This window comes from Oryctolagus cuniculus, chromosome 1 (assembly GCF_051225735.1).
Source record: "Oryctolagus cuniculus isolate XC-2025 breed Fujian yellow rabbit chromosome 1, ASM5122573v1, whole genome shotgun sequence".
In the NCBI taxonomy this organism is placed as follows: domain Eukaryota; kingdom Metazoa; phylum Chordata; class Mammalia; order Lagomorpha; family Leporidae; genus Oryctolagus; species Oryctolagus cuniculus.
The window spans coordinates 232726353-232735544 of NC_142867.1; the positions used below are offsets into that span (position 1 = coordinate 232726353).

A 9192-nucleotide genomic window follows, 5' to 3' on the forward strand; every position below is an offset into this window, starting at 1 on the left:
CGTGTTCAAAATTGAAACGCTGGAAACCGCCGGTGGGCCGCAGGCTGGGGTGCGCCGGGGCACAGAGCCCCCCACCCGGGGCCGGGCCGGGGCAGGGGGAGGGACCAGCAAGATGAGCCCCTCCTGTGTGACAGCGGTGACAGAAAATTCCAGAACGTGCCACCGACGTGGAGCGGCTCGGGGAAGGGGGGGGGGGGGGCTCGGGACAGCAAGCCCACCCGGTTTTGCAGGGGTGGGGGAGGGGGAGGCGGAGGTGGCTGTCTGGTGTGAGCCTGCCTGGTGCAGTGGCCGGGTCACCGTGCCTCTGCCAGGGGTGGTGCCGGCACCAGCCTCAGCGGGGGTTTGGCAGGCTCGGTAACAGTGAAGGAACAGCACAGGGTGGGCGGGGCTGCTGGTCCCTGGCTGGGCAGCAAGACATACCCTGCTCCCAAGCTGTTCCCCCTCTCTGAGAAGCGGCCCCCTGCGCCAGGCCGGGCCAGGCCAGGCAGCTTCCTCGGCCAGCAAGGGAGAGGCCAGTCCCAGTTCCCTCCCCGGGTGGGGACCACAGACAGCATCCTGCGACGGTGGTAACGTGAGAGGAGCGATTCAGGCACGTGCAAGGGCCCTGTGGTGGCGGGAGAGCACCTTGCAGAACGCACAGGAAACGTCTTCATGGCTGAAACAGGTGGCCGGGGGCACAGTCAGGCCGGGCCGGGTGCAGGGGTCCACACGGAGCCTCCGTGGGCCCCTGGCTCCGAGACCCCCGGCCTCCCCTCGCAGCTGTCACTGGTCTCAGGCTCACATCCCCATCTGGCAGATGGGGGCAGTGGGCCCTCGGGGACCTGACTCGGGCCCCCCTGCACCTGAGTGTTGGGGCTGGACTCCCAGGGACCCCTGCACAGAGCAGGCACCCCAGAAATATCGACGGCGGTGGCCCGTGTCGCCGGTGCAGGAGCGACAAAGCCCCTGCTCGCGTCGGGCTCACGTTCCAGCCAGAAGGCGACGAGCCCACCTCTGGCGGGCAGGTGTGGCCCAGAGCGTTCTAGAAAGGTGGGAAATGGCGACCCCTGTCCCCCACACCCTCAGCTTGCTCCGTATCCCGGGCGGTGGCGGCTTCAGGCCGGTACTGAGCCGGCACCTGCAGCCCCCAGCCCCCGCTGCCCACCTCTCCCGGACCTTCCAGGTGGCCCCAGGCTGACCTGAGAGGCTGCTGGGGCCATGCGGAGGCCAGGCCGGGAGGGGCTCAGAGGGGCCCGGCCAGTCGGAGCCTGCCTTGGCCTCTAGCCCGGTGCTCCGCCCAGAATCGGCCAGGTGTGTTGGGGCGGGGGTGGGGGTGGGCAGGGCTTTGGTTGTGTCCCAGGAGGGAGGCCTCTGGCTGGGGCTCCTGCGGCTAAGAGGGGGGCAGAGGGTGTGCAGCCACAGCCCAACCCTAGTGTGCCCCGGGCTCTCCCTCCGGAAACAGCCAAGCCCACCCGGCCCGCCCCACTGCCTAATTGCTGAGGGAGGCAGCTCCCTGGGGAGGCCACGCTGCCTCCTCCGGCTGGCCGTGGGTCAGGAGCTGTTGTGGGACCACTGGGGCCAGGGTCCCCCTGAGTCCCAGAGAGGTGGGCCCAGGCCCCGCAGGAGCTGGGTCTCGGTGCTGATGCCGGCTCTGGGAGCCTCCTGCTAGGCCGAACTTGTCCCAGCCCCACCACCCAGCCTGCCTCTCGGGTGCCAAGTTATTCCACAGCTCCTTCATGCGTGCCGTGGGTGGGGTGGGGCCGGAGCAGAGGGCCGGGCCGGTGTCTTCAGGAGCCTGGAGGAGCCCCTGACCCAGCCTGTTGTGACGAGGCAGGAGCAGAAGAGGCTTCTGGGACTGGTCTAAGCGGAGACGCAGAGCCTGGGTCATTGCCGGCCAGGAGAGGCTGTGTGGCTGCTCCAGGGGTAGGACACACGGCACGTGCAAAGGCCCTGGGGTGAGGGAAGGGGACAGGGAGGCGGGAGCGGGCAGACAGGGCTGTCTCCCTGTCCCGGCAAGCACAGGGGCCGGGGGCCAGCCTGGCAGCCCTGGTGCCCACAGCCCACCCTGGGGCCTGGCGCACAGCTGCCCTCCTTGGGAGGCAGAGGGCCTGGTGGTCAAGGCCACGGCAGCCCCAGGGCCTGGGGGCACCGTCTCGGGCCTGGCCCTGGCTCTCCCCTTCCCAGGAGCAAGCACGGCAGAGGTGGGGGGCTGGGGGGCTCCCCGCCTCTGGCTGAGATGCACAGAGCCTGCTGCCCGCCCAGAGGGCCCAGACAGCTGAGCAGATGATGCCGGCGGCCGGGGGCCCCAGGGCGGGGGCAGCGAGGGGCTGGGGGCTGCTTCCCCTCCTGGCCCCGCCCTCCCCACCGGTGGACTCTGTGTCCCCAGCACTGCCCCGTGACTGCCAGGGTCACCTCCCCTCGCGGGTGCCGGCCCCGGCTGGTGCACACAGTTCCTCCTGTCACTGCCCGGGCTGCTCGCGTGGGTCCTTCGGCCTCAGGGAGGTGGGCCCAGGCCGCAGCCTCCTGGGGCAAATGAAGCCCGGCTCCCTCTGGGCTGCCTCTGAGTGTGTGTGCGTGCACATACGTGTATCCGTGTGCGCATGTGCGTGTTGGCGCCGCACTGGGCTGCAGTGAAGGGTGAGTGAATCGGCTCCAGTGCCTGTGGGATGAAAAGGGCTGTGCCCACCTCCACCCCACGCATGTGCGTAGCGTGTACACACGTGTGCCATGTGCAGACAGTGCATGTGTGCATGCATGTAAGAGTGTGTGTGGGCAGTGTCACATACAGCACACGGATGTACACGGATGCGTGTGTCCTGTGTCTGTTGGGAGCAGTGTGTGTGCATGTGAGCACGTGTGTGAGGGCCGCGTGCACCCACACATGTGTGCCCTGTCTCTGTGTGTGCTGGCGTGTCAGTTACGTGCCATGTGTGACATGTGTGACACACGTGGTGACATGTGTGTGACATGTGTGACTGGCTGGGCAGCGGGCCCAGGAAGCAGGAGGAAGACCCTGGCATGGGGACCTGACCCCGGCTCTCGAGAGCCAAGTCCTCCCGCCCCGAGGTCAAGGTCCCGCCCTGGGCCCCTGCACGGTGGGGGCCTCGGCCCTGACCTCTTCCCTCTGTGCTCAGTGGAGCAGAAGAGGTGGGCTGGGGAGGAGCCGGGCAGGGCTCGGCGGCACCTCCCCCAGCGCTGACCTCTGGGGGGCTGTGGCCTCGGCCGCCCGCCCTCCCGCACAGTGGGGATGAGCCCAGGCTCCGTGGTCAGGTGGCCAGGCCCGCCCACCTGCGCTCGGCATGGCCCCAACCCTCCCAGCTGCCCGCCTGTGCCCCATCTGAGCAGGGGAGGGTGGGGAGGCTGTGGGCAGGGGAGGGGGGAGGGGAGAGGGAGGCCAGCTACAGGGATCCTGGAGAAATCGGCCGCTCCTTCACCCGTTACCAGAGAGCTTCCCAGAGTTCACGGACACTGGGAGGAAGCGGTAGGCTGGGGGGGGGGGTGGAGAGTGGAGTTAAGGTGCCCCCAGCAGTGCTGGGGAGCCTGGGCTCCGGCTCCCGACCCGGCTGCAGCTCCCCACCGGCTCCGGCTCCGGCTCCGGCTCCGGCTCCAACTCCGCGCGCACGCAGACCCCAGGGGCAGCAGGGACGGCTCCGGCACTGGGCTCCTGCCCCGGGCGCAGACCTGGACAGCTCCCTGCTGACGCACGCGGCCCGAGTCCTTGGGTCCCTGCCGCTCCTGTGGGGGACCCGGTTGGGGCTCCTGGCTCCTGGGTTCGCCCTGGCCCAGCCCTGGCTGTTGTGGTCATTTGGAGAGTCTCTCTGTCTCTGTCTCTCTCTGTCTCTCTCATTCTTCCTTTCACATAAATAAAAGAAATCTTTAAAAAAAAAAAAAAGTAAAGCTAAGTTTACTTGGGGGCAAAAAATGTGGGAGTCCTCAAGGAAGTGCAGGACACGAGAAACCGCAATCAAACGTCTTTTCAAGCCGCGTCCTCCACGCTGTCGAGCAGTACCAGGCACTCAGAGGGCTGTGGTGGGCCAGGCTGGACGCTGAGGGCCGGCGGGCAGCGGCCCCCGAGGCTGGACTGTGGAGCCGGAAGCAGCCCAGGCCTGGCCAGGAGCGCTCGGTTGCTGGATAGAGCCTCCCAGGGCCCCCGGGCCTCTGCTTGTCCATCTCCAAACCGGGGCCGGGACCTGCGTCCAGGGTGGGAAGGGACGTCACACACCTGACAGGTGTTGCCTGCCGTCACTGGGGCACACGTTTGCAGGCTCCACAGCAGGGGTGGTGGCTGGGGTGGGGGAAGGGATTAGACGCAGAGTGGAGGGGGCAGCCGAGGAGGGGAGAACACAGGGGGCTCGCTGTGGTCTAACTGTGTAACCCGACCTTCCTGTGCTGGACACTAAATCCCCAATGCCACCGCGCTGGGAGGTAGCGATCAGGGTGCTGGCACTATAGTGAAACAGGCAAAGCCCCAGCCTGCAGTGCCAGCATCCCATATGGGCGCCGGTTCGAATCCCGGCTGCTCCACTTCCCATCCAGCTCTCTGCTATGGCCTGGGAAAGCAGTAGAAGATGCCCCAAGGCCTTAGGCCCCTGCACTCATGTGGGAAACCTGGAAGAAGCTCCTGGCTCCTGGCTTTGGCCTGGCCCAGCCCTGGCCATTGCGGCCATTTGGGGAGTGAACCGGCAGATGGAAAACCTCTCTGTCTCTCTTTTTCTCTGTCTCTCTCTCTGCCTCTGCTTCTCTGTAACTCTGCCTTTCAAGTAAATAACTAAATAAATCTAAAAAAAAAAAGGGGGGGGCCTCAGGCCTTGAGGGTCGATGCCACTATCTGAGGAGTGGGCTCAGCACCAAGAGAGGGCTGCAGCCCCTCCCCTCCCTTCCCTGCACCCGGGCCGTGGACCTCTGTCTGTGGGTGCCCCAGTCTGCCGAGAGCTGACACCGCAGCACTGGACAGTTGAGACTGGGCCAAGGGGCACCCGAGTCCATCACCCCAAGCGCTGGGGGACCCAAAGGTCAGCCTGGCTGCACCCCAGAAGCCCCAGGAGGACGGTGGGGGAGGCAGTCTCGGGGACCCTGCAGCTGTCTCCGGAAGTCTTCCTGGGACAGGTGGGCCCCTGCTCAAGGGCAGGCTGAGCCTCCCCAGCCTCCCCTCGAGCTACTGGGGCCGGAGAGGGGCGGGGCGGGCCTCCACCCCCTGCAGCCTGGGCCCTGTGCCTGGAGGCCTCTCCCGGGTTCGCTCACCAGGGCACAGAACTGTGTGGGGACTGAAGTTGGAGTCCACAATCTGGCTGCGCCCTCTGCAGCTGCAGGTCCTAGGGTAAGCCCCTCCATCTCCCCGGGCCGCCACTTCCCCATCGGTGCCCTGGGAGAGCTGCAGAGGGCCCCGCGCGCCGGGAGGCCGGGGCTCGTTCACTTTCTGACCGCCCACTCGTGTCCCACTGCCCCTCACGAGCAGGCTCCCCCCACCCCGGCCCCTCTGCTGGGCCCAGGGATCCCACGTCAAGCCTGGGAGGACCCTGGAGGCACGGAGTGCAGCCCCAGCGGCCAGCTGTGGCACTCGGGCTCAGAGTGGTGTCCCCAGGGCCACTGCCTGTGACATCAGCATCCTGGATCCCGAGTGGACTTCGGAGTCCCGGCTGCTCCACTTCCGGGAAGGCAGCAGCAGCAGCGTGGGCCCTGCACCCATGAGGGAGACCCGGGTCCAGTCTCAGGCTCCTGGCTTCAGCCTGGCCCAGTCCTGGCTGTTGCGGCCGTTTGCAGGAAGGGGTGTGAACCAGCGAATGGGAGAGCTCCCTCTGTGTCTCTCCCTCTCTGTGTCGCTCTGCCTTTGAAATAGATACATCTCTGAAAACAGGAAGAAAAGGCAAAAAGTGGAAGAAAAAGCAGTCAGCAGAGGCCAGGCTGGGGCGTGGGTCCTGGACCGCTGCTGCCGCGGGAGTGGTGGGCTGGGCTGTGGCCCCAAGCAGGGACTGGGATGCACTGGTCGCTCTGTGCCCGCCCCCCCCAGTCTGTGAGTGAGTGAGTGAGTGAGTGAAGCCGGAACCCATCTGCCTCCCAGAGCAGCCCGGCCCCCGGGGGTCCGCAGCCTCCGTCCACCCCACCCCCCAACATGGGGCTGCCAAGGGCTCAGGGGCTCCCAGACCCTCCGGCCAGAGGATCAAAGGGAGCCGGGGGCCGCGGGACGGGAAGCGGCTCCGGGGTGGGCCCCCTGCCCAGTGACGCAAGACGCACAGGAAAAGGACACAGATGGAGTGGCCCGGGGAACAGGATGCAGGCTGAGGGTCGGCCACTTCCCCTGCGCGAGGTGGACAGGACGGGCTTCTCCTCGCCGCGGGACCACCTTCCTGCCCCCGCGGCGGCCTCTGGGCACCCAGACGGTGTTGGGTGAAGCACTGAATGAATGGACACTTTGTCGGCCATTCCTGACCCTCCCACTAGCCAAGCAGGGCGGCTCAGTCCGGGAGATTTTACCATAAAATCCCCCAGCACCTCCCCCACCCCCCCACCCCACACTGCAGCTTCAAAGAGCCGGCCCCCTTCAGCTCAGGGACTCTGGGCCACGCAGAGCCGGCGCTAGTCCCACTGCACAGATGGGGGAGCGCCGGGAAGGTCTCAGCACTCAGACTGGGGGGGGGGGGGGCGTCGCCAGCAGGGAGGTGCTGACAGGATGCAGAAAGCCAAGGTCACGAACTCTGGTCCTGACCCGAGGCGGCACCCATCACTGAGCCGGTTCTCTCCAGGAGCAGCGGCCTGTTTTCCAGTCTCTGCAGTAAGATGGAGGCCGTCTCCATGGCAGCTGGAGAGGCCAGGCTCCCGCAGTCTGATCTGGGAGTCCCAGCTCGCGGCCCCGGCCAGCCTGCACCTGCAGGGCAGACACCCTCGGACCCCGGGGCTGGAGGTGAGCTGGATCTGCTGGGACGTGAGGGGGGGTCCCGCCCCCCACATGGGGGGTCTGGGGGCCATACGTAGGAAGGAACGTCTCTGAGCCCAAATCAACGGTAGGTGGGCGCAGCCACAGGACAGAGCTGACGAAGCCGCTGGCTTGGCCTCTGGCCTGAGTGGCCGGGTGGCCCTGCCTCTCCCTGAAGCCCCGAAGCGCCTGATGTCGCCGGTGTCTCCCAGGGGACCGAGCCCTGGGACAAGGCTGCTTTCCTGTTTCCTCTGTGATGGGAGCGAGGAGGCGGGTGGTCTTCCCTGGGCTGGGCCCTGAAGGCCCCCCAGAGCAGTCCCAGGGCTCTGGTCACAGCAGGCCCCTGTCTCCCTGGGGAAAGCGCAGCCCCCAATAATGCCAGCCCCTAAGCACCACCAGCACACCGGCCCTGGGCTCAGGGTTTCCCGGAAGGAGCTCCTGAGCCTGGCGGCACCTGCGGCTGGCTCGTGCCCGGCACCCATCCTGCCCTCTCCCTTTGGGTAGCACAGCTGCAAGGCCAAGGACTACACTTCCCAGCCTCCCTTGCAGCTAGGTGGGGTCACGTGATCAGGTCTGGCCAATGGGACTTTAGCAATGACCTGGCCACCTTCCAGCCTGTCTTCCTTTGTTACATTTGTAAACAGTTTATTTATTAGTTATTTTAAAGGCATAGCAGTAGCAGAGAGAGAATCCTCCATTTGCTGGTTCATTCCCCAAGGCTGTGCCGAGCCCAACCCAGGAGCCAGGAACTCCATCTGGGTCTCCCTGCCTTGGTGGCCAGGACCGAGCCATCATCACTGTCTCCTAGGTGTGCATTCGCGGGAAGCTGGATGGGAAGCCACTGTGGTACGGGAGGTGGGCGTCCCATGCTGGGGCTTAACTGGCCACAATGACCGCCCCCAACCTGGCTTTCAATGGAAGAGGTGGCCTCCACCCCCTTTGTCCCCCGCCCCGGCGGCCCCCAGCACTCACAGGGAAGAAGGCAGGGAGGAGGAGGTTGTGACCCACAGGGATGGAAAGAGAGGGGGCAGGGACCCTGGACGGGCTCAGCGCAGCCTCCCAGCCCAGCCCTGGGAAACAGGGAAGCCCTCAGCCCCTGTCGCCTGCAGCCGGGGGCGCCGGGCTCCTGCGGGAGTCCCACACCCTCACCCAGACACTGAGGCCCGAGAGCCAAGGGCCCGGTCAGCTGCCGAGGCGGGGCTGGCCCAGAGCCAGTGCTCAGAGCTCCTGACGTTCTGGGCTCAGTGCGTGAGCGGGTGGCCCGCGGTGCCCACCCTGGGAGAACGGGGGTCTCTGGGCCCTACCTGCCTAGGGTGCCCCTGGCAAAGCTGAAATGACTCATTTCACACCCACTATTGAAAGTATCCAGGGGCTGGCGCTGTGGCGCAGTGGGTTAACGCCCTGGCCTAAAGCGCTGGCATCCCATATGGGCGCCGGTTCGAGGCCCAGCTGCTCCACTTCCAATCCAGCTCTCTGCTATGGCCCGGGAAGGCAATGGAAGATGGCCCAAGTCCTTGGGTCCCTGCAACCATGTTGGAGACCCGGAGGAAGCTCCTGGCTCCTGGCTTCAGATCAGCGCAGCTCCAGCCGTTGCAGCCAACTGGGGAGTGAACCATCGGATGGAAGACCTCTCTCTCTCTCTCTCTGCCTCTCCTCTCTCTGTGTAACTCTGACTTTCAAATAAAAATAAATAAATCTTAAAAAAAAAAAAAGTATCCAGTGTGGCGACGCCCTGGAGTCTCAGGCCCACGGTCACTTCAGGCTTGATTGACGCCCTGGAGTCTCAGGCCCACGGTCACTTCAGGCTTGATTCCTTCCCGGAGGTCAGCGGGGGGTGGGGGGTGGGGGCGTCTTTCGGTTACACTCAGTCTTAGCCAAAGGGCCGAGAAGGAATGTGTCTTTCTCCTTTTTTAAAGATTTATTTTATTTGGAAGGCAGGGAGAGGGAGGAGGAAGAGGGACAGGGTTAGGGAGGGAGGGAGGGAGGGAGGGAGAGGCAGAGAGAGAGGGAGGGAGGGAGGGGGAGAGAGAGAGAGGGAGAGAGAGAGAGAGAGAGGGAGGGAGGGAGGGAGGGGGAGAGAGAGAGGGAGGGGGAGAGAGAGGGAGAGAGGGAGGGATCTTCCATCCACTGGTCCCCTGCAGCAGCCAGGGCCAGGCCAGCCCAACGGCAGGAGCCCGGAGCTGCATCCTGGCCTCCCAGAGGGTGCAGGGACCTCAGACCCCCGACCACCCTCCACCGCCCTCCCCCCCAGTACCAGCAGGAAGTGGCTGGGACCAGATAAAGGGCAGGCAGCTCAGTGCGCG

At 65.9% G+C, this 9192-nt stretch overlaps 1 long non-coding RNA gene across 2 annotated transcripts; it reads left to right on the forward strand.

The window, feature by feature from the left end:
- The first annotated feature begins 5203 nt into the window (after nt 1-5203).
- On the forward strand, nt 5204-8554 carry LOC149128901 (uncharacterized). Of its 2 annotated transcripts, XR_016213938.1 has the most exons (4): nt 5204-5296; nt 6720-6877; nt 7608-7697; nt 8359-8554. It is a non-coding gene; the product is annotated as an uncharacterized LOC149128901 (long non-coding RNA). The 2 variants fall into 2 exon arrangements; XR_016213937.1 differs by lacking the exon at nt 7608-7697.
- The last annotated feature ends 638 nt before the right edge of the window (nt 8555-9192 follow it).